At 55.6% G+C, this 15,811-nt stretch overlaps 1 pseudogene; it reads left to right on the top strand.

The window, feature by feature from the left end:
• The first annotated feature begins 1,594 nt into the window (after positions 1-1,594).
• Positions 1,595-6,020, top strand: LOC141988835 (serine protease 27-like; annotated as a pseudogene).
• The last annotated feature ends 9,791 nt before the right edge of the window (positions 6,021-15,811 follow it).

The following is a 15,811-nucleotide window of genomic DNA, read 5'->3' as shown; positions in this document are numbered from 1 at the left end:
TTTTAAATAAAATTCTTCTTTTAAGAACCTGATTGATTTTCAGTGTCCTAAAAACCAGGGATTTGGTCTGTGCTCACTTTGTTAACCTATTGGTTGGTATATTATTCTCAAGCCCCCACAGGAAAGGGGGTGAAGAGGCTTGGGGGGGGGGATATTCGGGGGGGGGGGATAGGGCTCCAAGTGGCCCCTCCCTGAATGTTTGTTTAAATCACTTGGTGGTGGCAGCGATACCATCCAAGGGCAAGGAAAGGAATTTTTGCCTTTGGGAAGTTTTTAACCTAAGCTGGTGGAATATAAACTCTGTACCCCAGAGTTCAGAGTGGGCAGGGAACCCTGACAGGGTCCCTGTCACTCCAGGCCCTGCACAGACCCCTGCCCCTGACTGAGATCAGGGATCCTGAAACACCAGGCCCTGCACAGACCCCCCCTGACTGAGATCGGGACCCTGTCACACTAGGCCTTGCACAGACCCCCCCCCCGACTTAGATCAGGGCCCCTGTCATGCCAGGCCCTGCACAGACCCCACCTAACTGAGGTCAGGTCCCCTGACACGTCAGACCCTGCAGAGATCCTCCCTGACTGAGATCAGGGCCACATCACACCAGGCCCTGAACAGGCCCCCCCTGATTGATATTGGGGCCCCTGTCACGCCAGGTGCTACACAGACCCCCCCCCCACCACTGAGATCGGGGACCCGTTGTTCCAGATGCTGCAGAGACTGACTGTGATCGCGGCCAGGATGTGCCAGCCAGGGTTGTGGGAGGGTGGGAGTGTGTGAAGTTTTGGGGGATGGGGCACAAGTGAAGGAGCCAGGGCAGGGTAAAGGAAAAAAACTGCTCTGAGCTCAATGGTGGCGGAGTGTTTCTCTAGCCCCCCAATGTACCATCCCCTCCCCACCCACTACCCCCCTGCCACCAAACTGCTGTGGGGGCAGGAAATCTCTCTGGTGCCCCCCGCTGCTGGAGGCCAACGAGAGAGAGCAGCATGGGAGGCTGCTCCCTGCGACAGCTGCCAGGGAAAAGTGCTCCACCGGCAGGTCCCTGGAAGTGGAGGGAGCAGGGGGAGGTGCAGAAGAACGGGCCGGCCGGGGGGATCCTGACCCCAGAGCACTGGCCAGCCGTGGGCACTGAGCACCGGACAGAAGGCCCAGCCCAGCTACCTCCAGCAACGGGACAGTCCCAGGAGAACCTGGGCAGGTGGACCCCGGACTGGGGATGGGTCCACAGGGCAGGCCTGAGTCACAGCCCTGACTTCTCCTCCCGACAGCGATGGTCCAGCAAGGACCTGATCTCAGCTAAGCCACATAAGTAGTGGGGGGGGGGGAGAAGGGGGAAGGATGAGGGTCCGTGAGCTTCTGCTTTCACTTTCCCGTACTTCACAATTTTAAACAGGAAAATGCTGGGGAGAGGAGATAAGGGCTCAGGGGTGCCGTGGCTTCTTGAGGCACACGGCTGGCGGTCTGGCTGAAATCACACCCCACACCCACGGGGCAGCTCCAGCTGGGTATATAACTCGCTGCCTTGAAGCCAGGGGCTGTCTGCTCCGCTGGCTGGAGGCTGAACTGGGCTGTCCCAACCCAGAGCGTCTGTGGGGCAGGATCATGGCGGGGCTCTACTCCCAGCTGGCCCTGCTGCTGCTGGTGCTGGTGCTGCCATCCCCAGCGCATGGTAAGAGAGACCAAGGGATCCAGAGCGATGCAGAGCCGCAGGGAACAGACCATAGAGGACGACCCTGCAGCCTGGGGTGGGGAATAGATCTGAGGGGGCAATCCTGTTCCCCGGGGGGGAATCGACTGGACGAGACAATCCTGCCCCCTGCGGGTGGAACTGACAGGAGGGGACGATCCTGCCCCCTCGGGCTGGAATCGACTCAGGGGGACGATCCTGCCCCAGTAGACTGGCTCTGCCGCTTTCCCAGGGCCTGGGTTCAAGGGTTTGTGGGGACGTGAGCAAACCAGGTTCTGTGCACTGAGGGGCAGAAATGATGTGCCGGTCCCCAGGCCCTGCTGTGAATGAAGGGACCCTGAGCCCACCTCTGAGACACACACCCCCGGGGTTGCCATGACCCCTCCAGCCCCTCTGACTCACTCCCACAGGAGTCCAAGCCCCAGCACCCTCTCAGCTTCTGCTCCCGAACCCTCTACCGCCCTAGGGCTTTGCAGGGTGGAGGGAGGACGTTTGGCCCTGAGAGAGCTGGGAGCAGCCCCCTTTCATCTCATGTCAGCATTCACTCTGAAACCTACTGATGCACAGTAGCCACCTACGATTTGAGGCAGAGTATTTAGTGTATGGGAGGAGCTATGGGACAGTGGATGAGGCTTTTATTCCAGCTCTTTTCCCCACCTTCCACTCTCCCCAATCGGACCCTAGTGATGCTTCTCCCGTAATGGTCCTGACTCTGTCATGTCTCCCCAACATTTCCATTTCCTCCGCAGGTGCAGAGGAGAGTCAAGACCAGCCAGGTAAAGAGTCTGGACTTCTGGGTTCTGCAACCTGCCCTGGGAGTGGGGTATGGGTGGGGCTGGGAGCCAGGACTCCTGGGTTCTATCCCTGGCTCTGGGTGGAAGATGTGCACTTTGTCCCATGTTCACATGGCGCCCCTGTTTTGTGCAGTGTTCAGCCGTATCATAGAGGGGAAGGATGCCCGGGAGGGTCGATGGCCCTGGCAGGTCAGTGTGCAGTTTTATGATGCCAAAAAAGGTGACTACCGCCACATCTGCGGAGGCTCCCTCATCTCAGCCCAGTGGGTGGTGTCAGCCGCTCACTGCTTCAGTTGGTGAGTAACCCAGGCAGGGGGTGATGACTCTTCCCTGGCCTCCTGCTGTGCATGAGTTCCCCAACTGCCCTCCCCCCCAGAGGTGGCTGCATCTCAGCACCCCCCTGTCTTCCCCTTTTCTTTTTCTCTCCTCCAGCTCTCAGTCCTGTTCCCAGTACCGTTTGGTGCTGGGGGCACACCAGCTCCTCAACCCCTCCCCAAATCAGATCCTGGTCAATGTGAAGCAGATCATCCTCCACCCCCATTACAATAAGAAGACCAAAATTGCTGACATCGCCTTGGTGAGGCTGGAGAAGCCCGTGAAATCCACGAAGTTCATCCGGCCCATCTCCCTGCCGGGGGCCTTCCGCAAGTTCCCCGAGAAGATGAAGTGTTGGGTCACCGGCTGGGGAAAAGTTGAAATGACCAGTAAGTGTCAGAAGTCTCAGAGAGGCACTGGGAGTCCATAATTGTTAGGGGGTTGGGGAGAGCAGTTTCCGGCTCTGTCTCCACCCCTGCTCTGCCCCCTCCCCAGCCCCGTTCCACCCCTTCTCCCAACCCCCCTCCCCTGAACGACGCAGCCTGGAGGGTTAGTGGGGGCCTGACCAGCACCAGGAGTGGAACCGCCCCGCACTCACCGGCGGTGGCGGGAAACGGAGCGACCTGGCTCCCAGACAAGTCGCTCCACTTCCCACCACTGCTGGTGAGTCCGGGGAGGCGGGCCCGACCCCTGCTGCCGGTGCCAGGCCCCCCACTAATCCCCCGGACCACCTTGGGCCCCACAGGGCCCCCAGAGCATGGGGCCCAGGGCAGTTGCCCCGAAACATCCTATGGACGGGAGGGCTCTGGTGGTCATGGATACTGTGACCATCTCGGCTGACCTCCTGGAGAGCACAAGGCAGAGAACGTCCCTGATTGAATTGCTGCTCAAATTAGACCAGATCTCTTGGATCTGGATTTACAAATTGCCCGTGATGGAGAACCCACCACGACCCTTGGTAAATTTCCCACTGTTAAAAACTGACACCTTATTTCCAGTCTGAGTTTGTCTGGCTTCAACTTCCAGCCACCGGATCATGTTAGATCTTCAGCTGAGCCCGTTATTAAACACTTCTTCGCATTGTAGATACTTATAGACTGGGCTCAATTTACCCCTTAACCTTCTCTTTGTTAAATCAAATCAATTGAGCTCCTGAGTTAGAGGCTTGGGGTCCCGGATGATCAGGGCCCTGTGAGTGTGTGTGTGTGTGTGTGTAGGGGGGCAGCGCTGCCCCCTGCTGGAGGGGAGTGTGTGTGTGTGTGTGTGTATTCCTTGTGGGGCAGCACACAGGGACATGCCTGCGCTTAGCCATAGTAGATGTGCCTTGACAGCCAGACTCGTCTCCAGAATGGCACAGGCATGGGGGAAGCTGCCCACAGGCACAAATGGCTCGTCCGGACCCTGGTGCGCGGGGCGCAGGAAGAGCCGGATGCTGGTGGAATAACCCTGACACGCTCCCGGTTCTCCCCCTCCAGAGTCTCTCCCAAAACCCAAGACCCTGCAGGAGCTGGAGATTCCCATCATCAAAACAGCAGACTGCAACGATCGTTACAAGACACTGGCTCCACACTCACCTCTGGGTCCAGACGTAATCAAACCCAACATGATCTGCGCCGGGTACATGGACAGCCCCAAGGGATTCTGCAAAGTGAGAGCCTTTCCTCCCAGCTGATTGTGGGTATACAGCACCGCTGCCCAGACCCCAGGCAAGATCAGGGCCCCCTTGTGCAAGGCGCTGCCCAGACCCCAGGCAAGATCAGGGCCCCCTTGTGCAAGGCGCTGCCCAGACCCCAGGCAAGATCAGGGCCCCCTTGTGCAAGGCGCTGCCCAGACCCCAGGCAAGATCAGGGCCCCCTTGTGCAAGGCGCTGCCCAGACCCCAGCCGAAATCAGGGTCCCCTTGTGCCAGGTGCTGCCCAGACCCCAGCCGAGATCAGGGCCCCCTTGTGCAAGGCGCTGCCCAGACCCCAGGCGAGATCAGGGCCCCCTTGTGCCAGGCGCTGCCCAGACCCCAGGCGAGATCAGGGCCCCCTTGTGCAAGGCGCTGCCCAGACCCCAGGCGAGATCAGGGCCCCCTTGTGCCAGGTGCTGCCCAGACCCCAGCCGAGATCAGGGCCCCCTTGTGCCAGGTGCTGCCCAGACCCCAGCCGAGATCAGGGCCCCCTTGTGCAAGGCTCTGCCCAGACCCCAGGCGAGATCAGGGCCCCCTTGTGCCAGGCTCTGCCCAGACCCCAGCCGAAATCAGGGCCCCCTTGTGCCAGGCTCTGCCCAGACCCCAGGCGAGATCAGGGCCCCCTTGTGCCAGGCTCTGCCCAGACCCCAGGCGAGATCAGGGCCCCCTTGTGCCAGGCTCTGCCCAGACCCCAGGCGAGATCAGGGCCCCCTTGTGCAAGGCGCTGCCCAGACCCCAGGCGAGATCAGGGCCCCCTTGTGCCAGGCTCTGCCCAGACCCCAGGCGAGATCAGGGCCCCCTTGTGCCAGGCTCTGCCCAGACCCCAGGCGAGATCAGGGCCCCCTTGTGCAAGGCGCTGCCCAGACCCCAGGCGAGATCAGGGCCCCCTTGTGCCAGGCGCTGCCCAGACCCCAGGCGAGATCAGGGCCCCCTTGTGCCAGGCTCTGCCCAGACCCCAGGCGAGATCAGGGCCCCCTTGTGCAAGGCGCTGCCCAGACCCCAGGCGAGATCAGGGCCCCCTTGTGCCAGGCGCTGCCCAGACCCCAGGCGAGATCAGGGCCCCCTTGTGCCAGGCGCTGCCCAGACCCCAGGCGAGATCAGGGCCCCCTTGTGCCAGGTTCTGCCCAGACCCCAGGCGAGATCAGGGCCCCCTTGTGCAAGGCGCTGCCCAGACCCCAGCCAAGATCCCTGACACAGGTCGCTGCTCTTTGTTGCTTAGACTGGGTATGTTCTGTAACCCCCCATCCAGCCTTCGCTCTCACCGTGACAGCGATGGGAATTGGGGCCCTGACCCCCGTTTCTCTCTCTAGGGCGACTCCGGGGGGCCTCTGGCCTGTCAGCAGGGTGGCACCTGGTACCTGGCTGGAGTCGTGAGCTGGTTTATGACCAGAGAGGTGCGTGGAACCATCTGTGCTGACTGCAGGTTCCCCGGGGTCTTCACCCGGGTGACGGCCTACAACAGCTGGATCCGGAGACACATGAGAGGCACGGCCCCTCTGCCAGCGTCTCTCCCGCTGCGCTGATACTCGCCGCCCTCCTCCTCACCGCCCCGTGAGCCGACCACGGACCTGCCCCTGGCACTGCCAGGCCAGCCCCTCTCAGGATGTCTATAGACGCCCCGCCCTTGACACTGGGTTTGGGCCCCATGTTGCTGGGGTCTGTGGGACGCGGCTGGGAGAGGCTGTGGATGGAAGCACAGGGGCGCTATGCGGAAGGCGAGGGCAAAGGGTGAGGGGTTATCTCCTGCCTTTCCTACAGCTCTGACTGGGAAGCTGACGGGGAAGGGCCCAGGAGCCGCTTTGATCCATGACTTGTGCTCTGAAAATCTTCAATAAATCAGCTTTGCAAACTCTGTCTCCTCCCCGCAGCAGCTGGTGCCACCTCCCGCTAGGGCCATTTCTGCCAAGGCAACAGCCTCCCATGGGCTCCATGGGTTGGTATTAGCTGTGGGTTGGCAGAGCACAGGGGCCGCCCATCGTGCTGGGCGCTGCAGACACCCCCGTCCGAGATCAGGGCCCCTGTCATGCTGGGCGCTCCACACACCCACCCAATCAAGAGCAGGGCCCGCTTCGCGCCAGGCGCTGCATATACTCCCTCCATACGAGAATGGGGCACCTGTCACACTGGATACTGTGCAGACCCTCCCTACTGACTGGGAACCCCATCACACCGGGAGCTGCACGGATCTCCTAGACCGAGATCGGTGCCCCATCGTGCCAGCCACTGCCCAGACACACAGTATGAGACAGTCCCAGCCCTTACAATTAAAGACAAAAGACACCAGCTGGAGACACACAGACAGACGGGGAAGCACCAGGGAACAAGGGGACAATGCTGGTCACTGTGACGGGCTTTGTTCTCTGCCCACTGTCACTCACCCACCACCCTGGTAGAACTTCCCTGCTGGGCACTCACCAGGCTACGGTGGGAGGGTCTCAATGCACCGGGCCCAGGTGCTTTAATCCTCCTATGGCTCAACAGAGTCCAGGCATGGCCCCTGGCTGGGTCCCCAGGTGCCCCCTGTGCAAAATTGTGGGATTTGAGCATTTCAAAATTGTTTTTGATTTATTTTAAATTTTCAGAGTTGTGGGAAATTATGGAGAAGGGGTCAGCCAATGTGAGGGTCTGACAAGAATTAAAAGCTAAAGCTTTAGAACCGTCCAAATCCAGATTGTCAACCTCCCTCATCAAAAAAGTACAAAGTCAATAGCCTTAAAGCAAAGTCTTTTCTCACTGTGCCTGGTGGCGTATTTCGATGCTCGCCAATGGAAGTATTTCGGTGGTGGTCTGTGTGTGTGTGCAGTGAAATCAAGGTGGGGGAGGCACCAGAAGGAGATTTGAAGAAGAGCTCTGTGTAGCTCGAAAGCTTGTCTCTCTCACCAACAGAAGCTGGTCCAACAAAGGACATTCCTTTCCCCACCTCATCTCTTATATCCTGGGACCAACTCAACTTCGATACTGCGAACAGCTACGGTGAAACCGACGTTTACCGATACAACTCAAATCCTTCCAAGGCTGGGAGCACAGGAACTCAGGAGAGGTGATCACAACGGTCCTGTGTGGCTTGAGAATTGATTCGTTTTTCTCTAACCTTTTGGACGTGAACCAGGAGGCATCCTGGAGATCACAGAAAGGGAATTTCAGCAAAGAATAGGCCTGGTTCATAGCGCCGATTTCTCCTCCAAAGGGAAACAGCTTGGACGGCAGATAAACTGCCCGGGGGCCAAAATGGGGAAACGGGTGTAAACACTCTGCTGCCGATTCCACTGCAAATCTCTGGTCCTCGTGGTGGAGGGGAGGAGAGACACGGACCCCGGATCAGAAGTGCCGGGGGCTTCTCAGCAGAGAGCCACAGGGTTAGGGGGGACCCCAAGGGTCATCGAGTCCAACCCCCTGCCGAGATGCAGGATTTCTTCTGTCTCAACCCTCCAGGACAGATGGTTCACGCAGCCTCTTCCTGAAACTGTCCAGTGAAGGAGCTTCCGCACCCTCCCAAGGCATCCTGGGAGTCGGTCCATTCCCCTGTCCTGCTATTCTTACACACCGACTCGCACAGCCGGGGTCCGGCCCAAATCACCCCCCATCTTCGAGCTGCCCGGACCCAGGGCTCAGGTGGGGCTGGCCCATGAGGGTGGGAGGGGCTGTGCTCCCAGCTGGCCTGGCTGCTGGTGCTGGTGCATGTCACAAGCTAAGAGGGGACCAAAGCATCCCATCTAGAGAGACTCAGACTTATAGGCGAGGGATAGCCTGGAGGGGCAAATCTGCCCTTAGGGGGAATAGACTGGAAGGGGCGATTCTGCCCCCCTGGGGATGGTGGTGTGTCCCCCCTCCCCCGCCCCCGTTACCTGCCCCCAGCTCGCTCTGTCTCAGCGGACTTTTCACTGGCAAAAATGAAAGTAAAACCTCAGCTGATTTCTATTTCCTCCTGCCCAGCAGCTGGGCTCTGACCCCAAAGGAGATTGGCTACCAGGTCGTTGGGGGGGGGGAGGTGTAGCCACAGGGGAGGCTGTTAATAGCCACTGGTAGGTGGGGGCAGCAGGATGAGGAGCTAGGTCTCCTGGGTTCTCTCCCCAGCTCTAGGAGGGGAGTGGGAGCTAGTGGGTTAGAACGGGGGGGGGGGCTGGGAGCCAGGACTCCTGGGTTCTCTCCCCAGCCCTGGGAGGGGAGAGGAGGGGATGGGAGTGGGTGGGGGGTGTAGAGTTCCTGGTGCTCTTTCTTTCATAAAATGGAGGTAAAATTGATTGTCGAAACCTTTTGAGATTTGTGGGATTTCTTTCCACCTGGTCTGAGACAGCTCAGAGAATTGCCATTTTTCAGCTGACAAACGTGTCCACCGAAATCTTTCATCCCGTCTTACCCTGAAGTGGGCTGGGGCAAGGAGCTCTCTGCTGCCCTCTAGTGATAGAAGTGAAGAGTCAAGGGGTGAGGGATGAGTCCAGGGGTCAGCTGCTTGTACCAGATACACTGAAAAGGGTCATGCCATGATCTTAAAGTTACTGGACATTTCAGGGGTGTAAAACCTTAGCCAAGGGAAGGGCGAATTTCTGCTGGGTGGATTTTAATGCTTCTTGCAAAAAAGAGCTCCCCTAAAACAGGCAGAGCCCCGGTGCGGCGGTAACTTGAGGGGGCACCAATGAGGCACGCTGCTGCTGCTGATGTGGTTTGGACTTTGCCTCAGACAGACTCTCGTGAAGAACGTTGGCTGGTCGCTATGGACACCTTTGTTGCCGGCACCCAGTGCCGAGAGGCAAAACAACAGCAGGGGTTCGTTGCCCGGTGTGCATCACTCAATAATCACAACGGGGTGGAGAAGCAGAAAAGTTTATTTGCAGGTACAGGGAGAACAGAATCTCAAATCCTGCACACCAGAGCAGGTCATTACACACACTTTTATATCCCTTCATGCTACTGCACTACACATCAGCCAATTAAAACGCTGCACAAATACTCTGCCTTCCTTATATGGGTTACAACAATGTTTATTTCCTGCTACTTCTAACAAGCATTCCTAGCAACTGAAACAACCAGCACATTCTGTCTGGCCTTGCAGTTGTCTCTCCTATTATCTTTAACTTGGCGTCAGCAAACCTTACACGATGAGGCATTATCTGCGGCTGCAACATTGTTTTAAGAGCAAAAGAGCGGACTCAAACCAGCCAGGCCTGAATTCTATTAAGGGGGGTTGAGAAGAAGCCCCTAGGCCTTCAGCAGGGAGACCTCCTCGACCCTTATGGCCTTCCATCCCCTCGACTTAACTAGTGGCCATGCCCTGGGGTCTCCAACAATTCCCTCCTTTGAGAATACTCATTTCTATTGTTTGAGTCTTCTCATCTTTATTTACTTACTATCGGGCTATGCATAAAATTAAAATGTTCAAAACGATGCAAAATAAGCATTTTTACACAGGACAACATACAACACAGTAAACAGAACATGAGTAGTACAGGGGAAAAAAACTTAAATAATAGGCTAAACAACCCACTTAGCCACGGGGAAAGGCCCCAACCAGAAAATAGAGAGCCTACCCAGTCCTCCCCAGTTTGCTGATGAATGCCCTTTTCCAGCTGCTTTAGGCATTGTAAATCAGCTTCTACGGATGGCCCTGCATCTGTTATATTAAAGCAACACATGCCTGCAACCTCCCGGCATAGGTGACCATGGCATAGATGCGAATAGTCCACAGCCAGCCTGTTCTGTAGCATCCCCTGACGTACTTCCCCTAACTCATGTGAGAGTTGGGCCAGGACGGTTGAGGTTAAGTTAATGGCCTTTGCCACCGTGCAGGCAAGGTGCTCTACTGCGTGATAATTATGCACCACAAGCCCAGGGATACCAACTAAAGAAAAGGCCAGAGCTGCTGCCTCGCTCTCTGAAAATAAGGTTACCTCTGACCTACAGGTGGAATCAAGGGGAATAGCATCCGTTTATGACGGGCAGATAACTGCGGAGGGTATGGAAAAATCAATGGGGCCACGCAACCAAGAGAGCAGGGACCCCCAGAACTATTGGCCGGGACATAGGAATACTCATGTCTGCCACACATAAGGAAGCACCCTGCTGGCAATTTCATGTGCCTGTAGGCAAAGGAGATTTCCACACTGTTATTACATTTAAGTTCTTCATTGGTGAGGTTTTCCCCAATGTGAGTAGCATTTACAAACCTCATACAAGAGGGGGCAAGGGTTGTATTGGCTAGGAAATAAGAAAACATGGAGGCATCTATGATCTCCAAACAATCATGTTCCTGTTTCTCAGTTTCTGGTAAGAGGGTGGCAGGGTTAAGGGATGGACAAGGCTGCAGCGTGACCTCAGGGTTCTCTAAGAGCTTTGCTTGGTATCTTGCCATATGTGCTTGTGTGAGCCAGAGGCCGCCCTTAACATCCAGTAAAGCGCGTACCATGTGTGGTGTAAAAACCTGTATTGTTCCCCCTCATGTCAGTTTCTCTGCTTCTGCCAGGGTCAGGGCGGTGGCTGCCACTGCCCGCAGGCACGCTGGCCAGCCCTTGGCTACTTGGTCCAGGTGTTTAGAAAAATATGCCACCGGACGTCTCCATGCTCCTAGCAGCTGTGAGAGTACTCCCAGGGCCACCCCCTTTCGTTCATGTACATACAACTGAAATGGCTTGGAGAGATCGGGCAGACCTAGAGCCGGGGCTTCCATCAGCTTTCTTTTCAGGATTTTAAATGCCCTGTCAGCCTCTGGGGTCCAATGAAAGGGGTCATGGTCTGCTCCTTTTACACAGTCATACAGGGGTCTAGCCCATAGTCCAAACTCTGGGATCCATATCCTACAGAAGCCTGCCATCCCCAGAAATGCTCTGAGCCGCTTGCGATTACTCGGGATAGGAACTTGGCATATGGCTTCCTTCCTCTCATTTGAAAGCTGGCGTTCCCCCTGCCGTATGCAGAACCCGAGGTACTGTACCTGCGGGAGAGCAATCTGAGCCTTACTTCATGCTACCCGATATCCTCGGAGTCCCACAAAATTCAGGAGACTCACGGTGGCTTTAAGGCAAGGGGTTAAGCCCACAGTGGCAATTAACAGATCGTCTACGTATTGCAAAAGGAGGGCTTCCTCATTATCTCACTCCTCTAGGTCCCTGGCCAGAGCCTGGCCAAAGAGGGTGGGGGAATTTTTAAACCCCTGGGCTAACACTGTCCAGCAAAGTTGCTTTTTAACTCTCTTCCGGTCCTCCCATTCGAAGGAGAAAATCTCCTGTGATGAGGTGTCAACTAGGATGGCAAAAAAAGAGCATCTTTTAAATCAAGAACTGAAAAATGGGTATAGTGTCCCCCTATAGAAGCCAATAGGGTATATGGGTTAGGGACAAGAGGGTGCAGAGTCTTAACCCGTTCATTAACTGCCCTTAGGTCTTGTACCAGCCGGTACGTGCCATCAGGGTTCTGTACGGGTAAAATGGGAGTGTTCCAGGCTGACTGACATTCCCGGAGAATACCATACATTAGATATCGATCTTTGGTTTCCTGTAACCCCTCTCTGGCTTCCTTCCTGACTGGATATTGCTTTACCCGCACCAGGCCTTTCCCGGGTATGAGCTGGACATGAATGGGGGTTTGGTGAGTAGCTTTTCCTGGGATCCCTGATGCCCACACAAGGGGATACACTTGGACTTCCCACTGGTCCCATTCTGGGGCTTGCATAGCCCGAGGGTTCAACTGCAAGGGCCATAATCCATGCATTTTCAGGGGGTAAGCTAAGGGTTATTTCATCTTGAGTAAAATGCAGGGTAGCACCTAGGCGACACAGCAGGTCCCATCCCAGCAGTGGTGTTGGGCATTCGGGGAGGTAAACCAGCTTATGGGATGTGGTTCTGTTTCCCAAAGCACATTCTGCTGGGGCATACACTAGGCACTTGGTATCTTTGCCTGTGGCTCCTGTCACAGTGAGGGAGTCTGCTACTGGCAACTGAAGGGGTTGATTTACAGCAGTTCGCGCTGCTCCAGAGTCCATTAAAAATCTATTTCTTCATTTCCCACCCACATTTTTACTCGGGGTTCTGGGGGTAGGATGATCCGTCTCCCCTGACACCCCTATTCCTGTTCTTCTATCGCCATCAAAGAGGTACCCCCCCTTTCCTTCTTGTTTGGACACTCATTCTTCCAGTGTCCCTCTTGCCGACACAGGGCACACTGACTGCGCCCCAGTCGTCTCTCCCGTGGGCCTGGACGTCCGCGTCCATGGCCCCTTCCTTCTCGCTTCGTGCCTGCCTGCACCGCCGCTACCATCAGTCTCACTTGCTTCTTCTCCTTCTCCACTTCTCTTAAACTATACACTCGATTTGCTGCTTCTAAAATCTGTGCCATGGTCATACCCATCAAATCCTCCTTTTTTCTGTAGCTTTCTCTTAATGTCGGGGGCTGCCCTGCTTGTAAATACTCCTTTAATAATTGCCTCAGTTTGTGGATCATTAGGACCTGCATTGATATACTGTCAGATCATGTCTCGAATGCGCTGTAAAAAGGCTCCAGGGCTTTCCTTTGGGTCCTGCACTACCGCATATTGTTCAGTCCTATTATTCTGTCTGACAGCTGCATGACGGAGTCCATACAGTAGCAGCTCCTTATAGGAGGTGAGGTGGGTCATAGCCTGATTGTCATTTGGGTCCCACCTAGGATCCTTTATAGGAACCTGATCATCTGGGGTCGGGACATTGTTACGGTCCTGGTCATATCGCCTCTTTGCTTCCTCCCTTGCTTTAGCTATGACCTGTTCTCATTCAACCTCAGTCAATAATGTTCGCAGAAGGACATTACAATCATCCCAGTCTGGCTTGTAGCTACTAAGACATCTCTCAAAAATCGATATAAACTTGCTTCGGGTGACAGAAAATTCTCCAGCCTGTGCTTTGAAAGCGGCCAGGTCCATAGGATTAAAAGGTGCATGAGTATAGACCTGCATGGTAAGAGCAGCTTGTTCTTTCTATTGCATTACGGGAGATTTTAGTCTCGGTAAGTAACGGGTATAGTCCAGCAGATGGAGCCCGAACCTCACTATGAGCTTCACTAGGAATCTTGCTCTGAGCCTCGCTCTGTGTGGGTGTAGGGGCCGAAGGAGACACTGGATCTGCCATTACATTTGGGGTGGGGGTCCGGGGATTGACATTAATTGCTACCGGGCCAATCAGGGTTAAATTACAGCATTGTAAAATATCAGTAGGAGACCACAAGGTCATAAACAAGTAAAGCATACGAATGGTCATTCCACTTCCCCATTCGCTGACAGAACAGGAGTAACTGGAGGATTGTATTATGATTTAGTGATCCTTCAGGAGGCCACTGTTCCTGGTCCTCTAATCGGTACTGAGGCCAGTCAACCATACAAAATCACTTCAATTTACCCTTAGTCATTGGATCTGATCCAAATACCTTCTAATTTACTAAAATACACTCTAGGGGCGTGCACCGTACCCTACCTCCCGTGCTCTGTTCCTGTCCCATACCTACAGGGTAACTCTGGGCGTCCCCAGGTTCCAACAGAGCATACAATCCGGATTTCAAAAGGTTCCTACCTTATCCAAGGGACCGGTTCCCCACTTTCACCCGCAGCTGCTCCTCCCCTATGTCCAAGGGACCGGTTCCTCACCGTCATGCACAGCTGCTTCTCCACTATGTGAGTGCGTTGCACCGTTGTGCCCTCCAGGGTCGATCAAACTGCGTCTCCTCCGAGGCCCCCGATGAACTCACTGGTGCGCGCTGGGCATCGGTTGTTGATGCAATCCTCGACCGCCGGAAGGGATCCAGGCAAGGCTAATGCCTCAGACTTTGCCTCAGACAGACTCTCGTGAAGAACATTGCCTGGTCACTATGGACACCTTCACAAACTGGCGCCTAAGAAATCCCGAATCTGTGACAGTAGCCGGTGTCCCAGGGAATGAATCCGTCACCAGGTCTGAGCTCCCAGGTGGGTTACACAGAGATCATGGGTGAAGCTTTGACTCCAAAGTGTTTCAACAAGTTGCTGAGATTCTAGGGATCCACTGTTCACACCTTTCTAAGCAATCAGCTCAGGCTCTCTGCAGACTCAAGCAGCGTTGCTCTCAATCGCACTCAGGGCAGCTCTCCCTTCTCATTGCAATAGGGTCAGGCTCTCTGCAGACTCAGGCATTGCTGATAGGTCTCAGATCCTCTCCCAACTCCATCTCAAACTGCCCACAGACAGTGGAGGGTTTCACTGCTGGGTGAACGGAGGAGGGAGAGATGAGGAGGGGCGGGGTCACAGTGCCATCAAGAGAGAGGCGAAGAGAAGCGTGTAGGTGCTGAAGGAGGGCCTGGCATAATTTATTCCAGAGGTGCTGTTTTCTGTAGTGGTGGCTTGGTGCCTGGAGACCACGTGCCCCCATATCCATTCACCGTAGGCCACTGTCCGGACATAGACACTGGGACAATTGGGCTGGCCACAGCCCTCCCGCCAACTCACAACCCCCATCAGGAACCAGGTCCCATTGTGGTCACAGGCCAGCGGCCCTCCAGAGTCACCCTGGAGGAGCAGACAAATTGGGATTAGCGAGGGCTTTCCCTGTCCCTCTCCCCCACTCCCCAGCCCTCCACCAGCCCTATCCCCAAGCATCCACAATCCAGCCCCTTGGGACTGCAGGCATATAGGCTATCCCATGGCCCCACCCACAAATTTTGTCCACACCAACATGAGAAGTGAAAGGAGTATGGTGTGCTTTTCCAGCTCACTTTTTCTGAAGGAGGCTTTGGTAGCAGAGGTGAGATTCCCCCAGTACATTCACAGGTGCTGCGGTGGCTGTGTTCTTCTTCTCCTGCCCTAGACAGAGACCACTGGCAGAGCTCCCCAGAGCAGTGGGGCTGGGAGTTGGCACCCTGAATATTGAGGCATGGGGTATTTTCCCATCTCATAGTGACTGGCTCAGGCTCTCTGCAGACTCAGGCAGGCCTCAGTTACCCTCTAGCCACATTCTTCCTCTTTTCTACCCAACCACAAAGATTCAACTATTATTTTAAGAAAATATAAAAGCTGGGGCTCTGTCCTAATCACAGGACTCCAGGAGCTGGGGCCTAGTCACAGGGCTCTGCCTTCACTTAGCTCTAAAAGCCAGAGATGCACCTGCCTGCTGGGAGGAAGCCAAGTCTGGAGCTTTGCAACTGCAGCAGCCGTTCTACCATCTACAGGCCCTAGATGGCGACGGGGAGCTGCCCTGGGGCTCACCTGCATCCAGCCGGCCCACAGCCCTCTCTCACCTGGCAGGGGTCCCTCTGCCCTTCAGCGTAGCCAGCACAGGTCATGTTGGGTTTCACGGGGTCCCTGCCGAGCTTCAGCATCTTTTGGGGTGGGAGAGAAACTGGGAAGAGGGAGAGAGC

This window comes from Natator depressus, chromosome 6, assembly GCF_965152275.1.
Source record: "Natator depressus isolate rNatDep1 chromosome 6, rNatDep2.hap1, whole genome shotgun sequence".
Classification (NCBI taxonomy): Eukaryota; Metazoa; Chordata; order Testudines; family Cheloniidae; genus Natator; species Natator depressus.
The sequence above is the reverse complement of the archived record's forward strand: the minus strand, read 5'-3'. Positions and strand labels throughout refer to the sequence as shown.